The sequence below is a fragment of the Delphinus delphis genome, chromosome 5 (genome assembly GCF_949987515.2).
Source record: "Delphinus delphis chromosome 5, mDelDel1.2, whole genome shotgun sequence".
In the NCBI taxonomy this organism is placed as follows: domain Eukaryota; kingdom Metazoa; phylum Chordata; class Mammalia; order Artiodactyla; family Delphinidae; genus Delphinus; species Delphinus delphis.
In genome coordinates, this window is record NC_082687.1 from 40243571 (window position 1) to 40262003 (window position 18433).

Sequence of the window (18433 nt, forward strand, 5' to 3'; positions counted from 1 at the left end):
TAGAACAAAGAGTCTGATAACCCAAATCCCAAGAGGAAGTTACAGACTGAAAATAGTTTCATATTTTAAAATTAATATGATAGTTTAATATTAAGAAGCAGGGGACATGAGGGTCTGTTCTCAGGAAGGCCCCGAAATGTCTCTCTCAGTTTCAATAGCACCTTGGATACACTCTAGTACGGCACATAACACACAGCATTCCTGGTAATTGTGTCTGTCTGTCTCCCAGACTAAGCCGTGTGGTCTATTATCCTAGTGTCCACAGGAATATAGTCTGCCAGCCCTTCTTGAGCTGTCTCCTCTCAGGCTGGTTTCGTCGCGTTCACAATTCGTCCTACCTTTCTTTGTTTCACAGGCCTCAGTCCCCACTGCATGCAAAAGTGTCTTGTGCATCCCCGCCTTTCCTTTAGTAGCCACGCCCATGCAAGTCATCGTGGGTCCAGCTCATCCTCACTCCGAGACTTCTCCAAGTTCCTCATTGGCTCCCATTCAGTTCCACGCCCCCGTTGGTAACTGTTCTGTGGAACTGCACACGTGCACGTGGGTGAGCTGTGGGAGGAGATTCTGCCTACGCACACCACACCATTCTGCTCTTCCTCAGCTGCACCACATTACCGTGGGGCTGGAAGAGAAGGACTTCTTTCAAGGCTTGCTGCCTTCAGGCTTCTCCTGAGAAATAAGGGGCAGGTCCTCTCTGCCCTGACATCCTCCAAGACGTATTAAAAATGTCTCTCCTTTCTCATCCTCTACCTCCACCACATGGCTCAGTGTAGGACGCCCATCTCAGACACTCAGTAGCATCGATGTCTCAGTCATGTTCTCTCTGAAACTTCGCTCCCCACCAGTCACTTAGACTTTAATGCCTGTCTGATGGGGAACCACTCCCACACCATTGCACATCCTTCTCCGGACTACAGTTAGAAAGTAAACTCAGTGCTTAAGAACTCCTTTTCTCTCTCAAAAGTCTGACTCTTCCAATAGGAAGCCTGATTTTTAAAAGTCAGGCTTTTTTAAAGTCAATTCGGAAACTCAATTTTTACACTTTTTGGGGCCAAATCAGTGAATGCTACCAATAGGCAGTAGCCTATGGGGCAACAAGAAAATTTCAGGACAGAAAAGCATTGGTTATTATTTTGTAATTTTATCTTGTCACCCTAGTCTGTGTGTTATATGAGGACTTGGAAATGAACAACGGAGGCATTTGGATATGGTTTTCTAAAGTCAAATAATGCATTAAACTAAGTCAGCAGAAGTCGGGAACTATATCTAGCATCATTGAAAGTCAGAGCTGGAAAGATCTGGAGAATTCATCTTTGTCTAATCCCCTTACTACAAAGGTAAGGCACTGAAGCTTCTGGGAAGCGGGGAAGAGATGGAATCAAATGATTTGCCCAAGGACATGGAAACAGACACTCCCTTTTTATTTTTAGCTACAATCTATTCAGTGCTTGCTCTGTGGCAAGCACTCTTCTGTCACTACATAGTCATTGTCTCATTCACTCCTCCCAGCACCCCTGAGAATTGGTATGATTCAGCTCATTTTACAAAGCAGTAACTGGGGCTTACAGAGGTTAATTTATTTGCGCAATGTCATATAGCTCTTAAATGGAGAGCCAGTTTTCAATGTCATGATGTTGGATGCCAGAGCCCAGGATTCTAACCTGAACCTACTGTTTCAGATACAATGCAGAGAGCTGAAAATAGAAGGAAAAATAAGGTACCCTACCTGGCCCTGAGCTGCTGGATCTGCTGACAATACAAGCTACTATTGGTCTGCTACTGTGACCTGCAGTGATATTTCTATCAGGTCAGGAACAAGGATTTCTCCTTGGAAATCTACCAGTAGCAACTACTCACTCTTAGGCAATGTCGTTTTGTGCAAAGATGACAGGCCTTAGGGTCAGAAGGTTCTGGTTCTAACCTCAACTCTGCTACCCACTCATCAGTTATGAGTCCTGTGTTAGCCTCTCTCCTCTACCTGCAAAAGCATAAAATGCCCATCCCAGTTAGCTCATAGGACTGTGGTGAATTTCAAAGAAGACTGTAGACTAGAAAGCCCTCAGCACAAGGTGAAAAATTATTGTAAATACACAACAGAAGTCACATTGCATGTTCTCCCACAAAGGTTTTCAAAACTCTTTATAAATAATTACAGTCAGTTCATGAAAATTTTGGAAAGGAAGGCACAATGTGGTTCATAGTGGGAGGGGGAGGAGGAGGAAAGAAATGAACCACAGATTAAATGAATAGCATTAGCCGTGTTCTGGCTTGTAAGCCGATCGGTGGTCCCACAGGTGTTCAAATTATTAGTATGCTTCTTAATATATATGTGAAGCAGACATTCTTTTCTATTAATGTATTGAATAATAAATGTTTGAATTTTTAACAAAGAAAGGAAGGCATTAGTGGAAAAAAGCTGTAAAGCAAGAGGTTAGAAATATGTGGACTCTTTTCTGAGGAACTTTTATGTTTAGGGTTCTTATATGGAGGGAGCTTAAGACCACACAGGTTTTGTGGGTAGAGGGGGGTTGAAAGCAACATCCTTAACCTACTGACTTCTCTAAACTCAGACCCCACCAAGTTTCAGCCTCAGTTCAATTAGGTGCTCACTTTCCCCATTTGAATGGAGGAGACCATTTCCTCTTCCAAGAAAAAACTCTCATCTAGTCTAGAGAGATAACACATGTGTCATAACTATAAATTTATTTGGAAGAACAACTGGGCTTTACACAGGCCATCTGGAGAAGACAAATATTTCATGTAAGCATTCGGGAAATTTCACTGACAACATATGCAGCTAAATGAACTGTCTTAAGCATTGCCAAAATGAGAAAATTCCATCACACATGAGGAAGGTATCTCAACAATCACCTCAAAATAAATACAAATCAATCTTTTAATTTAACTAAAACATACGTAAAGGGCAGCTGTATGTCTTTTCAATGTACTGACAACCAAATACACAGCCTCTGCAGAAAGATGAATTGGGTTCAACTCCACAGGGACAGCTCCGAAATCACTGCATTCATCTACTCATGTTTAAAGAAATATGTCTTCCTGCAACGTCCCCTGCTTTGCACACCTTCCACTCCTCTGAACACTGGATGTGACATCATGGAAGAGTGTTAGACAATAGATCAGAAGTCCTAGTCCTACCCTCACTAATTCACAGAGTGACCTCAAATCCTGTTACCATTCTGTTTTAGTTTATCCCCTCTAAAATAAAGAAATAATTCCTTCCCAAACAAGTTTTAAATGATACATTAAACAAGATGGACTTAATTGGTATTTATATGACATTCCATCCAAAAACAACAGATTGCACTTTCTTCTCAAGGGCTCATGGAACATTTTCCAGTATAGATCATTTCTTGGGTCACAAATCAACCCTTGGTAAATTTAAGAAAATTGAAATCATATCAAGCATCTTTTCTGAACACAATGCTATGAGACTAGATATCAATTACAGGAAAATATCTGTAAAATAATACAAACACATGGAGGCTAAACAATACACTACTAAATAACCAAGAGATCACTGAAGAAATCAAAGAGGAAATCAAAAAATACCTAGAAACAAATGACAATGAAAAAACGAAGACCCAAAACCTATGGGATGCAGCAAAAGCAGTTCTAAGAGGGAAGTTTATAGCAATACCATCCTACCTCACGAAACAAGAAACATCTCAAATAAACAACCTAACCTTACACCTAAAGCAATTAGAAAAAGGAGAACAAAAACCCCCCAAAAGTTAGCAGAAGGAAACAAATCATAAAGATCAGATCAGAAATAAATGAAAAAGAAACGAAGGAAACAATAGCAAAGAAAATTAAAGTAAAACCTGGTTCTTTGAGAACATAAAGAAAATTGATAAACCATTAGCCAGACTCATCAAGAAAAAAAAGGAGAAGACTCAAATCAATACAATTAGAAATGAAAAAGGAGAAGTAACAATTGACACTGCAGGAATACAAAGGATCATGAGAGATTACTGCAAACAACTATATGCCAATAAAATGGACAACGTGGAAGAAATGGACACATTCTTAGAAAAGCACAACCTTCCAAGACTGAAACAGGAAGAAATACAAAATATAAACAGACCAATCACAAGCACTGAAACTGAAACTGTGATTAAAAATCTTCCAACAGACAAAAGCCCAGGACCAGACGGCTTCACAGAAAAATTCTATCAAGAATTCAGAGAAGAGCTAACACCTATCCTTCTCAAACTCTTCCAAAATATAGCAGAGGGAGGAACACTCCCAAACTCATTCTACAAGGCCACCATCACCCTGATACCAAAACCAGACAAACATGTCACAAAAAAAGAAAACTACAGGCCAATATCACTGGTAAACATAGATGCAAAAATCCTTAACAAAATACTAGCAAACAGCACATTAAAAGGATCATACACCATGATCAAGTGGGATTTATCCCAGGAATGCAAGGATCCTTCAATATATGTAAATCAATCAATGTGATACACCATATTAACAAATTGAAGGATAAAAACCATATCATCATCTCAATAGATGCAGGAAAAGCTTTTGACAAAATTCAACACCCATTTATAATAAAAACCCTCCAGAAAGTAGGCATAGAGGGAACATAACTCAGCATAATAAAGGCCATATATGACAAACCCACAGCCAACATTGTTCTCAATGGTGAAAGACTGAAACCATTTCCTCTAAGGTCAGGAACAAGACAAGGTTGCCCCCTTTCACCACTCTTATTCAACATAGTTTTGGAAGTTTTAGCCACAGCAATCAGAGAAGAAAAAGAAATAAAAGGAATCCAAATCAGAAAAGAAGTAAAACTGTCACTGTTGCAGATGACATGACACTATACATAGAGAATCCTAAAGATGCTACCAGAAAACTACTAGAGCTAATCAATGAATTTGGTAAAGTAGCAGGATACAAAATGAATGCACAGAAGTCTCTTGCATTCCTATACACTAATGATGGAAAATCTGAAAGAGAAATTAAGGAAACACTCCCATTTACCATTGCAACAAAAAGAATAAAATACTTAGGAATAAACCTACCTAAGGAGAAAAAAGACCTGTATGCAGAAAATTATAAGACACTGATGAAAGAAATTAAAGATGATACAAACAGATGGAGAGATATACCATGTTCTTGGACTGGAAGAATCAACATTGTGAAAATGACTGTACTACCCAAAGCAATCTACAGATTCAGTGCAATCCCTATCAAACTACCAATGGCATTTTTCAGAGAACTAGAACAAAAAAATTCACAATTTGTATGGAAACACAAAAGACCCCAAATAGCCAAAGCAATCTTGAGAAAGAAAAACGGAGCTGGAGGAATCAGGCTCCCAGACTTCAGACTATACTACAAGGCTACAGTAATCAAGACAGTATGGTATGGGCACAAAAACAGAAATATAGATCAATGAAACAGGATAGAAAGCCCAGAGATAAACCCACATATCTATGGTCAACTAATCTATGACAAAGGAGGCAAGACTATACAATGGAGAAAAGACAGCCTGTTCAATAAGTGGTGCTGGAAAAAGTGGACAGCTACGTGTTAAAGGATGAAATTAGAACACTCCTTAACACCATACACAGCAATAAACTCAAAACTGATTAAAGGCCTAAATGTAAGGCCAGACACTATCAAACTCTTAGAGGCAGAACACTACATGGCATAAATCACACCAAGATCCTTTTTGACCCACCTCCTAGAGAAATGGAAATAAAAACAAAAATAAACAAATGGGACCTAATGAAACTTAAAAGCTTTTGCACAGCAAAGGAAAACATAAACAAGACGAAAAGACAACCCTCAGAATGGGAGAAAATATTTGCAAATGAAGCAACTGACAAAGGATTAATCTCCAAATTTTATAAGCAGCTCATGCAGCTCAATATCAAAATCACAAACAACCAAATCCAAAAATGGGCAGAAGACCTAAATAGACATTTCTCCAAAGAAGACATACAGATTGCCAACAAACACATGGAAGGATTCTCAACATCACTAATCATTAGGGAAATGCAAATCAAAACTACAATGAGGTATCATCTCACACCGGTCAGAATGGCCATCATCAAAAAATCTAGAAACAATAAGTGCTGGAGAGGGTGTGGAGAAAAGGGAACCCTCTTGCACTGTTGGTGGGAATGTAAATTGATACAGCCACTATGGAGAACAGTATGGAGGTTCCTCAAAAAACTAAAAATAGAACTACCATATGACCCAGCAATCCCACTACTGGGCATATACCCTGAGAAAACCATAATGCATAAAGAGTCATGTACCACAATATTCATTGCAACTCTCTTTACAATAGCCAGGACATGGAAGCAACATAAATGTCCATCAACAGATGAATGGATAAAGAAGATGTGGCACATATATATGATGGAATATTACTCAGCCATAAAAAGAAATGAAATTGAGTTATTTGTAGCGAGGTGGATGGACCTAGAGTCTGTTATACAGAGTGAAGTAAGTCAGAAAGAGAAAAACAACAAATACCATATGCTAACACATACATATGGAATCTAAAAAAAAAAAAAAGTTCTGAAGAACCTAGGGGCAGGACAGGAATAAAGACACAGACATAGAGAATGGACTTGAGGACACAGGGAGGTGTAAGGGTAAGCTGGGACGAGGTGAGAGATAGCATGGACGTATATACACTACCAAATGTAAAATAGATAGCTAGTGGGTAGCAGCCACATAGCACAGGGAGATCAGCTCGTTGCTTTGTGTCCACCTAGAGGGGTGGGATAGGGAGGGTGGGAGGGAGACACAAGAGGGAGGAGATATGGGGATATATGTGTATGTATAGCTGATTCACTTTGTTATACAGCAGAAACTAACACACCATGGTAAAACAATTATACTCCAATAAAGGTGTTAAAAACAAAGAAATGTAATCAGGGTAAAAAAAAAAAAAAGAAAAAAGAAATAATTCCTTTCCTATTTACATCTTAGAGTTTTCTGTGAAGATACTTTTAACACCTCATGTTAGCATAATATTTTACAATTTAGTAAGTGTTTCAAACATATTATTATTTCATTCACAACAAATTTATGCCCATTTTATAGATAAGAAAATTGATGCTGTATTAGGGGAAAAGCAGGGCTATAATAAATAAGCTGTAAAACATCAGTGGCTTAACACAATAAGGTTTGTTTCACATTCATGTAACAGTGTAAGGCAGGTATTCCTGGACACTGATTAGCTTTCCAGCATGAGATGATTGAAGAGCCTGGGCTCCTTCTGTCTTGTGGCTCTATAAGGCCCTAGGACCTTGGAGTCTCCTGCCTCCAGCTAGCAGACAGACAAGGAGAGAGTGGAGAAACCCACCCTCTTCTAAGCAACCTCTTCCTGGCAGTGACTCAAATGAGTTCCACTCATATCTCCTAGGTGAGAACCAGTTAATGGCTCCACCTAGAAGCAAGGGGTCACTGAGCAATGTAGCTCCTGGTTGACAGCCACTTCTCAGTTATGATGCCATTTGGTGGAAGAGAGAGCATAACTTATGGTGAATAATCATCTCTGCCATGAGAGAGAGGTTTTGTATTTACCTCAAACCTGCACAACTAGTAGGTAAGTGCATTAGCTATCTATTTCTGCACAACACACTACAACAAACTCAGTAGCTTAAAGCAACACCCATTAGTTTTCTTACAGTTACTCTGGGTAAGGAATCTGATCATGGGTTAACTGGTCTCTGCTTCAGAGTCTCACTAGGCTACAGTCAAGACGTCAGTGTGGGCTGTGGGCTCATCTGGAGGCTCAACTAGGGAAGGATCCACTTTCCCACTCACATGGTTCTTAGCAGCATTTGGTTGCTTCCAGCTGCAGGATTCACTGCAGCTTCCTTCTTCAAAGCCAGCAATGAAGAAAGACTCTAGAGTAGGTCAGCTAGCAAGACAGAGTGATATACAATGTAATGTAATCATGGGAGTAAAATCTCATCACCTTTGCTATATCCTACTGGTTAGAAGCAAGTCACAGGTCCACCTACACTCAAGGGGAAGGGATTACACAAAAACATGAATATCAGGAAAGGGAACATGGGGGCTATCTTAAAATTTGTCCGTCACAAAAAGAAACTCAAGCCCAGATTTCCTGACTACGAATCTAGTGTTCCTTCTATTTAATTATGTGTCCAGCTTTGGATTCCAAAGTTATTATCTATGATAATGTGGATAATATTTGCATATAACATACACAGTTGTTATGAGGAACAAATGAAATAGTGGATGTGAATACACTCTATAAGCTATAAAGTACTCTGTAAATTTAATGGGTATTTATTACTATTTTATCCCCTTGACTGTGATGTTTCTTTACTCTTCTTGTCTGTTTAAATCCTACTCTTCCTTCAAGGACCATCTAAATGTTACCCTATGTCTTCCACAAAGCATGTGTATCAGTTGGTACTGGGTTCGGTTTCACATAACAAAAGAACAAAATGATGGCTCAAATAACATTGAAAGCTGAGCTCATAATATAGATCCACAGAGTCACTGGAGATCCAGATTCCTTCCAGATCTCTGGTCTGCTTGGTCTAGAGTGTGGCTCTTGTCCTCAAGGTCCACGATGGTTACTAGAGCTCCAGCCAGCACAACCCCAAACTAGGCAGCTAGGAAGAAAAAATTTATTTTATAGATGCTTCCCCAGAAGTCCCACCCAATACTTGGACTGATGTCCTCTTAACAAGAACTCAGTCCCATAGCTATACCTGGTTACAACAGAGACTGAGAGTTACAGTTTTCAGTTGAGTATGCTGGTATCTTGAATAAAAGTGGGGTTCTGTCAATAAGAAGGAGGAAGAAAATAAATGTGGGGACAATAAATAGTTTTTGCTGTGGGATGTTTTGGAAACATCAAGTATACACATCTACCCAGAGGAAAGACGATAAATAAGAATTTTGGTAGTTTGGAAACATATTGTGGGGAGCCTAGAATTTCAAGCTAAGGAACTGGCCTTCATTTGGCACCTAATAAGGAACAAGGACACCTTTTCATAGAAAAGGGTATTTTAGGAAGCTGAATCTAATGGTGACTTCATATTTGGAGAATTTTATTTCTAAGACTACTGTAATCTAGCAACAGAGTGAAAAGGTTTGAACACTCCCTGAATGGTGATGACAGAGAAGAAGAAAATAAGGGAGTGATCTTAAAGGAAGAATCCAGTTGTGTGTAGAGGGCTGGAGAGTGTAAAGAAGGTTCAGATGTTGCCAGCCAAGTTGATGGGGAGACAAAGGTGAGACAGAAGAACCAAAGGACATACAGTATCAATAAATTAGAAAAGCAATTAGAACTCCAAGGCAAACCACCAGAATTAAGGAAAACAAATGATGAGGAGGGTAGTAAATTTGAAAAATAAAGCAGTTAAATATGTATGAGAGAAATATCTTAAGTATATACCATCTCTCAAGCTGTGGGGCCTTAGATAGGCCCCCTACCCTCTGTGGACCTCACTTTTCTTCACCTGAAAATGAGGATAATAATTCTTACATTGCAGGGTTAGAGTTCCTGGTATACAGAATTCACAGTAGCAATGACACCTACTTTTTCAATTCAAAAGATTAAGAGAGGCACATCTGGCAGGTGACCACATGCCTGGCTGTGTGGCTCAAACAGACACCTGTTGAAGCAGGTCAAGTTCCTTTCTCTTCCAGGAAATTACATGAATCTAGTGGTTTTAGTGGGAAACCCAACACTGGGGGACAAGCAAAGAGAAACACAGTCTCCCTTACCCCTGTTTGAACTCAGGAGTCTTCAAACGCCAACCACTTCCACTGGCCACTGACAAACAAGTCAGTGTGTGTCGGCAACTGCCAGCATGGCTGGGGCCGCATCCAGTCCCTCCATGAGAGCACTACTAGCCAGCTCACAGGCCACGCTCCAACCACCACAATGAGAGGTTGGGGACATCTACCTCAAGACCAGAAAAAGATCTGCAGGCAACCTTAACACCTGCCCCAAGGCCACACCCACAGACCAACAGGTGAGACACCCAACGTGGAAAATTAACATTTGTTTCTGTCCAATCAGAGGGTTGTCAGGAAAAGTTCTACTTCAGTGACCACTGAGTGAATGAATGAATCAATGTCCCCAAGCTTTTGTTCAGAAAGTTGAACTATAGATATAGGACAGGTGATTAATCCAAAGTATTTTGAACTGTCACAAGATGATCCACTCTCTCAATTTCATCTGTAAATATAATATGACAACAGCAGAACAAAATCTCCTGAATTGGAATTTATTAGCAGTTGAGAGAAGGAAGAAATTTAAGACCTTTTGGCCATGTAGCAATTTCCCATTATTTAAAAAAAAAAGGAAGTTGCTTATATGACATTACTTACTTTCTTAGTAGAAGACGAAGTTGAACTTTTGGCCTCAGACTTTGGCTTGTGTCTATGAAACTGGATTTTCTTCTAATGATGTATGCAATTATTTGATGAGACCACTTTAGAAAGAAATGAGATCAGTACTAGGAAGTAAATGCTTCTTGCTCCAAAGCAAATCTCACTAGAATTCACATAACCACCTGGAAAACGCTACACTTAAAAAAAAAAAAAAAAAAAATCTGACTTGGTGTCATTTCAGTGATGACTATGCCTTTTGTTAGCTGAATGACTTGTGCTGCCAAGACACATGATTTCCATCCAAAACTACCTCAATGATGTGCTAAAAATAGCGAAGCAAAATGAACTGAGCACAGGCAACCAAAGCCAGACTGAGTGTTGGGGTCACAGTATAAATAGAAGAAAGAAAAGATGGAGAGAAAACAAGGTCAAAAAGAAAACCAAAATGTTTTGCTTGAATACAGACTGAGATTCCCAGGGTACAGTGAGGAAAAGGGTTACTTGCTACATTGCTTTATGGAAAGCTGTCATGGTTTACACATTCTGAGATTTTCTGAGAGTTGTATTCCTGCAGATCAGCATTCTCTCCTAAAAATAGGGGTTTGTTTACAGAAGAAAAGCACTGATACCTGCCTTCTCACTGGTCCCCCTCAAAGTGTAACTATAGCATTGTGGAACCTCTAACTCCCAGTATTATTAAACCCCTTTGAGAGTCTATTCAATCACACCTTTTATGTTCAGGTCAGCGTTGTGTTCTATGCCAAAATCTACCACTCTGCAGCATTACAAAATGTGTGTGTTTACTGTTGAACATGGGGACTTGCCTCAGGCGATAGGGGTGGAATCAGGTATAGATTAACAACGAGAGATATTCGAGGCCTCAAATGTTCTTTTTCTCCAGGTCACTCTAAAAGGGGAGAGGGAGACTTCTGGAACGTCTTCCTCTACTTCCTGTGAGTTTGTGATAACTCTGCCCTGCCTCAGACTGGCTGGCTGTCTGCCCTGGCCCTGACCAGAGATTTTGTGCTCTGCAGCTGCTGAAAGAATCCATGCCTCTGTGGCCTCCATTGTCTGGGGTAACGCCCCACACTGGCTTCTCTACCTCAGACAGGAGTTCTGCATCAAGCAGGAAGCTGCCAGAAGCTCCTGGACACAATTATCTATCTTAGCTAGACTCAGGTTTAATTACGCTAATATTTAATTAGCTCAATAGTTGATGCTGTCCAAAAAAGTACTCTGAGGGAGACATTTAAATTCTATAAACATTGTCAGCAAGGTTTATTGTACTAGCTTTATTTTATTTATTTTTAATACAGCAGGTTCTTATTAGTTATCTATTTTATACATATTAGTTATATATGTCAATCCCAAACTTGCTTTATATTTAAACCATTAAAATTAGGCCCTACTTGCAACTATACCCCAATAAAAAATAAAAATAAATAAAAATTAGGCCCTACTTAATTGAAAGGGAAATTCCTTAAAAATGCATATTCAGGGGCTTCCCTGGTGGCACAGTGGTTAAGAATCCGCCTGCCAATGCAGGCGACACGGGTTCGAGCCCTGGTCCGGGAAGATCCCACATGCTGCGGAGCAACTAAGCCCGCATGCCACAACTACTGAGCCTGCGCTCTACAGCCTGTGAGCCACAACTACTGAGCCCATGAGCGACAACTACTGAAGCCCACGCGCCTAGAGCCCGTGCTCCGCAAGAGAAGCCACCACAATGAGAAGCCCGCGCACCGCAACGAAGAGTAGCCCCTGCTCGCCGCAACTAGAGAAAGCCTGCACGCAGAAACGAAGACCCAATGCAGCCAAAAATAATTTTTTTAAAAAATGCGTATTCATTGCTCCAAGCCTGAGCTTTCCCTTTTGTCTTGCAGAGCCCTAGGGTTTCACAGGGTTGCCCCAGAGTATCAATGGAGGCAAAAGGAGACCGAGTGAATGGAGCTCTGGGTATCTAGAATCCTATCCCTGATCCAATGAAAGTATTATCTTTTGAAGTTCTAAGGGCAATTTCAGTTGGGGGGAAAAAAAAGAATTCCCTAGCTAAAAAGAGAAAAGTGCTTGTGTATGTACATGTATACGTATAAAATACTATACATACATTTTTATAAAACCATTTGTTTTAAGACTGTTTCATTTTCAACATACTATAGCTGTAAACTTGAACTCACTCTAAATGTGAACCCATCTAGCTTAAGTAGGAGGAAAAGATTTTATTGACTATTGTATCTGGAAATTCATAGGGTTTTCTGGCTTCATGCATGAGTGAATGAAGGGTATCAAACTATACCATCAGGATGGGTCTCGCTTTGTCTCTCCTTTCCTCTATGTTCGCTTTATTCTCACAAGGTACTTTCCATGTGGCAGCAAAGAAGATCCCCAAGATCTTTAGATCTGCATGGTTCTCTTTCTCCAATCTCAGAAAAAATAAGAAGCTATCTCTCTATATCCCTTTTGCTCTTTCAAAAGACTCTCCTTGACACTCGTAGGTCATGTGTACACCCTGGGAACAAAGGAAGTCCTCTAACTGGCCATCCTTGGGGGGATGTACCAACCTCTGTGGCAGAGGAAATCGATTGCCCTATACTGTAACATGGCAACAACAGGAAAGAATACGGGTAAAAGTAATAACATTTACCCTCTGCATCGCAGTAGTATCAGACCTCAGTTTTCAAAAGAAAGCACAGTCCTAAAACATCTTTAATATTCTTTGTTCATTAAAGCCAAATTAGAATTTATCCAGGAAAGTCACCCAGTTATTTAAAGAGACATGGAATATATATACTTATGTATGTGTAATTTAAAGAAACATGTAAGATTGAAAGTAAAGGTTGAAAAACGATACAATTTGCAACCACTAAGCAACCCCCCACCGTCCCAAAATTCAAAAAGATGGGAATGGCTCTTCTACTTCCCCTTTCTCTGCTTCTCCCTTTCCTGAACCCTTCAGTCCTAAAGCCACAGGTGGTGCAGAGTAAGGTGGGCCCCATGCTGGTGGCTGGAAGCCTGCGGTGGACCAGAGCAGGTGTCAGAGCCTGTGCAGGGGCCAGAGAACGTCCATGGAGGAAGGACCCACAGGACTCATTTCAGGGGGAAATGACATGATTCGATTACGATGCTAAAGGATCAGACCAGCTGCAGTTCATCAAATAGACTATTTTGGAGAGACGAGCAGAGGCAGATTAATCAGTTGGAAGACTCTTACTGTAGCCCAGGTGAAAGACGATGACTGCTTGGGCTCAGGTAGTAACGGTGAGAAAGAATAAATGGCTCCAAAAATAAGAACAGGAAACGTTTCAGAGGCAAACAATTCTGTGGTTATAAACAACCCTCTCCTATTGAATTTTTTGTTTTGTTTGGGCGGGGGGAAGGGAGGGCGTGGTGCATGTAGGTGCACATGCAGAACAAGGAATCCAGTCACCTGCATTTTCCCTAATTTCATCAGAGAGCACTTACCCTCTGTAGCTCGCTGCTCAAATGTCCTCCCTTCCACACCCCCTTTCATCCCCTGCATTAACCACTTCTTCAGACTCCACAGCATTTTGCTCCTGGGCCAGAAAAAAAAAAAAAAAAAAGGCCTTGCCTTGCCACTTCCTCTTGTGGTTAGTGGTGTTCGTCTTCAGGTCCAGATTCTAAGTTCCTGCAGTGTGGATTCCTGTCTTGGGCAGCACAGAGCCTCAGTACCAGCAGAGTGAATCATCGTATACATTTCATAAAGTATGTGTTAAATATCTAAACAAAATCACTGTTTAATAGAAGCATTTTCAAAAGAGAGGTATTAAACCAACGGATTTATTGGGCGAAGCTACAGCATCTCATTCGTCCCTCTACTGGTTAACCAAATTACTGTAGAACCTGCTGGATAAGTCCTTCCTCTGCCCCATCCTGAACAAAATTCTGGCTCTTCAGGAACAATTTCAGAACGTGCTTTAAACAATCAGCGCTGAAAATTCCTTCCAGTTAGGAAGTTTGGAACTCTTTCACTTGTGCCTGATTTAGTAACAACCAGATGTCAGAGCTGCCTGTATCAGCAGATGGTTGCTATAATAAGCAAGCTTTAACCAAGGTCAAACCTTCCGTCTGCTCAGCAATGAGCACTGTCAGGTGTGCATTCCATAGAGATTAGGCCCCCCCCCTTCTCCCAGTCACAGAGCTCGATTGCACTGATGCTATACTCTAGCTGTAAGAGAAGTATACTTTCCTGTAAACTCCTTCTAAAGAACGCTTAGGCATTTACTTATATAAAGTATAAGGCTTATATAAAAAAATTAAAGATCTTATATAAAAAAATTAAAGGCTTATATAAAAAAATTAAAGATCACTCTGAATTCCTTGTGATGGTTTTGTCCAAACATGTTTCTTGATTTTTTCTGTTTTCCACCTGCTTTAGTGGATTTCCGTAAGCCCATCAACTTTGTCTTCCTTTGTCATTGCTGTGTCCCCAGACCCAGAACAGCCACACATAGCAGTCACCAAATACAGGTGTTTTACTTTATAAAGCTTGAGAAACAGTAATGTGAATGCTTTCCCAAGAACGCTTTCGTTCCCAGTTGATTTTTACAATTGGCAAGAACTTAAGTCAAGGGACACAATTTTCAACTCTACTCAAAATAAATTAAATTCACTTATTTTTAATAGTAATGAGTATCATATTTCACCTTGTGAAGAGACTGACTCTTTGGTCTCAGTCTTCCAGACATCTCACACCCTAATCATAGCTTAGAGCTCAAAGGGATTCAAAATATTTTAGTTCACCAAGACAGAGTATAAATACTCTATTTTCAAAGCTATCTTGGGCATCTTTTCCAGACATAGAGCCAAGAGGCCAACAAGTAGCCAGAACTGCTATATGCTTCCTACAAGAGTAGGGGGCACCCATAATGGGGATTTTTGACTCCCATGAAGGGCCATCAAAGGCTTTGATGGGACCCCAGCCAAGGCTGTAACATGGGCAGTCAGAGAACTTGCCAGTCACCCAAATATGCAGAAAATACCACTGCACCTGCTTTCAGCTGCCTTCATGCTGTTAGGTTTTAGCAGTATGGATGCTAAAAACCTCATAACTTTCCCTGTGTTGGTCCATATCTTCCTGTATATTGCTTCAACTTATAAAAAGCCTTCAGCAGAGTATTTAATTTTCAAATTAAGTTGTAATTCTAAAGAAGTATTTTTGTTCTTTATATTAAAATAGTGACTCAGAGAAACTATATTTCTTTTGAAAGTTGTTGCTTTCTAGAACTTTTATTTCTACCAACATGTACACACCCTCTTTCTATATGATAAAAGAAAATTATTTTGATGGCTTCCATAAACTAGCAAGAAGGTTATGACCACTCAAGCCAAAGACTGAAGGAAGATAGGTTATCCCAGTAGATAAGCAGAGCAGAGAGGCCAGCTGTTGGCTTTCACCTTGAGGGTGTTGGCTGAGCCAAGCAAACTTCAGCAGTGGCTTCCAGAGCCTCAAGGACCTAAGGGACAAGAGACAAAGTTGAAGGCCAGCCCAAGGTGGGAAGTCTAACTAGAAACCCTTCTCTGAAGGGTGGGATCTCAAAGGGCTACACCCTTTAAGTAAGAAGAAAGTAGAAATCATCGATCCCTCACTCCCAGATGCCAGCCTGATAAATTGTCTGTGTCAAACCTTAGTGCTAAGTGAAAGGGAAAAATAATTCCCCCTAAGGATTTAAAACCACTTGGCAATTAAAAGGCAAAAACTACTTATAAACATAACAACATGGAAGAATCTCAAAAACATTATGCAGAGAATTCAAAACCACCAGATGGCCTCATTTGGGTTTACAGGCTAAATTCTCACTATTTACATGGTTCAATAAATCTCAAGCCAATAAGTTAAAGTGGTCCTGGATTGACTGTGCCCGAGAGCAGGGGTAGGCAAACTATTCCAGGTGAAGGGCCAGAGGGTGAATAGTTTAGGCTTTGTGGGCCATCCAGTCACTGTTGCAACTACTTAACTCTGCTGCTGTAGCGCAGAAGCAAACACAGACAGTGAGTGAACAAATAAATGTGGCTGTCTTCAATAAAATCTTACAGAAACAGGCAGAGCACAGGATTTAGCCTATGGGCTGTAGGCTGCTGATCCCTGATCTAAAGGCCTGAAGGCAGATAAAATTCCAAAGATGACATCATCATAAAAATTCTCTAACCACACAAAGAAATGACTCCGTTAATGAGAAGCCACAGGGGGATAAAAAGACTCAGACTCGCAAAAGATTGAAGACTTTGGAATAGTAGGAAAAACATATAAAATCAATACATGTAAGACGCTTCAAAACTTATTGAAGAGTAAGCACATCTGAAAAAGAATCAAATACTCAGGGAACTATATTCAATATCTTATAATAACCTATAATGGAAAAGAATCTGAAATAGATAGCTATCTATATGTATATAGCTATACTGGGTTGGCCAAAAAGTTCATTTGGGTTTTTCTGTAAGATGTTATAGCCAACCCAATATATGAATAACTGAATCACTTGCTATACACCTGAAACTAACACATTGTAAATCAACTGTACTTCAATTTAGGAAAAAAAAATCAAATATAACTCATAGAAATGATATATATAAAAACTGAAATTAAAGACTCAATGATGGGACAGAACAGTAGATTAGAACTGAAGAATTAGTGAAATGGTACAATCATAAGATTGTCCAGAAAGAAGTCTAGCTAGAGGCAAAGAAATGGAAAATATGAAAAAGAGATTAAGAGACAGGTAGGATACAGTGAGAAAGTCTAATATTTGTTTAAGCAGACTTCTAGAAAGACAGGAGAGGGCAAATGGGAAAAAGACATTATTGAAAGGGATAACTGAAAATTGATGAAAAATACTAAACCACAGATGAGAAAACAACAAGTCACAAGGAAGATAAATAACAAGAAATCCACACCTAGATACATCATAGTGAAGTGGTAAAATAACAAAAACAAATAATCTTAAATACACTCAAAGAAATATTACCTTCAAAGAAGTAATATTTATGCCTGGTAGCTGACTTCTCAATAGAAACTATGGAATGACCCTTAATGTGTTTAGAGAAAAATAACTGTTGATATAAACATAAACTTCTATATCCAGCAACAACTTTCAAGAAGGTGTACAAAATAAATAAACTTTCAGAAAACAAAAACTGAATTTGCCACCAGCAGACTCTCAATAAGGAACGTGATCCCAGATGGAAGGATTGAGATAAAAGAGGTAAGGAATAAGAAAGAAAGTGGTCAACATGTGGGTAAACGCTGACTATATAAAATAACCAAAATGATGATGACAACAATGACTACGATATTTTGTGGGATTATATAAGTAATTAAAATGCATAATATCATATAAATTGGCAGGAGGAATGAATGACTGGAATTCAAGGTCCTTGTATTATTCAGGAGTATAAGGATAGTGATCAATTTTAGACTTTGATAAGTATGCAAGTTGAAATTTATAAGGTAACCACAGAATAAAAATAAATTAAGACCATTAGACTACAATTTAAGTAGAGAAAATGGATAAAGTAATAAATCCAGTAGAGGGCAAGAAGAAGAGAGAGATTTTTAAAAATGGAAGAAAGAGAAAGCACAAAACAAGATTAAAAATAAATCCAAATATGTTATTACACTAAATGTAAGTGTTGCTCTCATACACTGCTGCTAGGTTGTGTAAAATGGCACAACCTTTTTGGAAATGTTTGGCTGCTTCTATGCTAAAGGTGAAATGCTCATACCCTATCCTGGAGCAGCCTTAATTCCTACTATACAAACAACTAGGGAAACTCTTGCGCATACCTAAAAAGAGATATGCAAGCATATTTACAATAAGCTAAAAGGAACCCTACTGTCCATTGATGGTAAATGGAATAATAGTTTGTGATTTTTCATACCTTCCAGGATCCAGTCATGTTCTACTTATTGGCCTGGTAACAAGCATGCAGGTATCTATTTTTATCACTGCCCTTAAAGTGTACCTGCACACCTTCATATACATTTGTGTGTGTTCTAGAATTTCACAATAAATAGAAAGAAGACAAGTGAGAATCAGAG